This window comes from Trachymyrmex septentrionalis, unplaced genomic scaffold, assembly GCF_001594115.1.
Source record: "Trachymyrmex septentrionalis isolate Tsep2-gDNA-1 unplaced genomic scaffold, Tsep1.0 scaffold330, whole genome shotgun sequence".
In the NCBI taxonomy this organism is placed as follows: Eukaryota; Metazoa; Arthropoda; class Insecta; order Hymenoptera; family Formicidae; genus Trachymyrmex; species Trachymyrmex septentrionalis.
The window spans coordinates 219,693-222,272 of NW_017305495.1; positions in this window are offsets into that span (position 1 = coordinate 219,693).

A 2,580-nucleotide genomic window follows, 5' to 3' on the forward strand; every position below is an offset into this window, starting at 1 on the left:
CCAAACGGGAAAGAAGAAAGGTGAAATGAACAATCCCGCACAAAAGCCGGGCGGTATCTTCTCTTATTTCTGCCAGGGTTGTGTCACGGGGAGTGATCTCGACCATCGATGGCTAGTCGATCGTTCGCAAAACTTAATTCGCGCGCGCGAGAGAGAAAGAGAGAGAGAAAGAGAAGTTTTCCCTTAGTTAAGAGCCCACCGACTGTTCCAATTAGATATCTTGAGCTTTGCGTCACACACATTTCTTTTCACAAGGATAAGCTCAGCCGATTGTCATGGCACTGCGGATGATCGATGATCTTAGTTCAGCCATGTAGATGTATTACATTAGTGTGTTTTGCCCATCGCGTTATGATACATCTTGGCATGTCAGTTGAAATTTTTGGGCATTGGTAAGAGAAGTGGTACTTGGCGAATTTTAATAAAGACAGGTACAAAGGGGTACAAGTATGTATCAGGTTCAGTTGGACTAATCGCTGTTAAGTAACAATGATAAACATTGCTTGTAACGTTATTTAAAACTTTGAGTGACGTTAATAATATATCAAGGGAAAATTAATCACAAACGACGCGAAATTGTCTATCAAATTGTTGAATAAAATTATAAATTATGTATGAAGTTTCTGTGTTCGAAATTTTTCCAAATATTGATACTGAAGAAACAAAGCTAAAATCTTTATAAAAATGGAAAAAAATTTGCTAAAAAATCTCATCGAGATTTACAATTGAAGTATAACAGTCATTAGATTTTTTTTACTTTAGATTGTGTTACTAAAATCGTCCTTAACTTACGTTACATTTACTGAAATACAGATTTTTATGTTTAATGAGATACAGATTATATTACGATACAGATGGAAATTTTATTTACATAGCTATACTCGTATTGATACATAAGTTGTCTTACATATGTTGACAATTATTACTTGTATTCCTTTGTTCCGGATATTTTCAATTGAGAGTTAAAATTAAGTGTTATTATATTGAAATCTGCTACAGAGTATGAAAAAATATAAGCAAAGATACGGATATTAAAGAGGCGATCAATAGTTATTGCCACACAATATGTTGAATGTGTATGATGATCTATGATTCTATATAATGCATTTTTCATGCGATAGAAATTCTTGGAATCTATGGGTTCTTGCATGCAGAGACACTCGGATTCACAGATTGTTGAATCTACTAATTTTTGAGCTCATAAATGCTCGGATGCTTTGGACTCGCAAATTTTTTAAATGTTTTGGATTATCAAAAGAATGTATTTCAATTTGCGAATGGTATATGAAGAAAATAAAGAGAATTAGTGACAATAATTTTAATTTAAAAAAAATTTTACATTCACAGGAATTTATTCAAATCCAACGATCAGTGAGAGTTGAAAGAGTTTTTTAGAAAATCACGAACTCAAAGATCTATGGGTATGAGATTTTGAAGTACAAAAAAATTTCAATCTTACATTTAATTGAATTTATTGAATACATTTAATTAGAAAATTCACGAGAATTTAAATTTAGATGTATTTTTTAATTTTGATGTTATTTGAATTTAAAAAATTTGATGTTTAGTAATACTGCATAAATCTAAGAATCTTCTGATTAAAAAATTTACAAAGTAATACGATTGATCAGAAATGAGTTTATTTGAAACGAATATTAGCATGAAAAGGCATGAGAAGTCCAAGATTTTACAGATCCGAGTTTGTGTGTGCGTGCGCAAAGATGCAAAAATATATAAAAACGAAGATGCGTTAAGATGCATGAAATATAGAAATGCAGATCATGATATATAAACTTAAAGAATTTATGAATTCAAAGATTTATGTGATATCAACGATCTGTACATCTAAGACTCTATATGGGCCCAAGAATCTTCTTATCTGAGGATATATGAGGGCAAAAATCTATATACTCAGGAATCTATAAATCAACAGCAAGAATCAACAAGAATCTACAGATCTACAGATCTGTGCGTGGACCTAAGAATTCAAATTAAAAAATTTATGAATACAAAAAATTTCCAAAAACAATAATCTGTAAGTCCAAGGATCTATTGATTTTGCTAATTAATGTTTAATTTGCAATTTGAGAAATGTTTTAGTTGTCTAAGTATATAGAAGTATTGCAACACTATCAGGACAGTATTGACAAGATACATTGTAATAATAATGAAAGGAACTCTCATATGCGCATTTAGTACTTACTGAATAAGCGAATATCGCGAAAAACGCTATAAAATTACCGGAAAAAAATTTTAAAGTCTATACTTGAAGAACAATTTTCAATGAGCACTCGCGATCAGTAATTACTACATTTATAGTGATAGTACGAAAAATGTACATTGATCGTATACTAATAATATAAATATGTTATATTAATGATATATAATATATCAATAGCTAAAGCATTAAAATTGTTGAAGTATTAATAGTAATACTGATCGTGGTAGCTCTCCATAAGTATTGTACTTAATTCCAATCTAAACGATTAATTTCTAAATGTACTTATGTCAAAGGCATCATTTGATCTTAAACCTAACTGTCGATATATCACAAATGGGCGTTTAGTCGTGATTAACGTA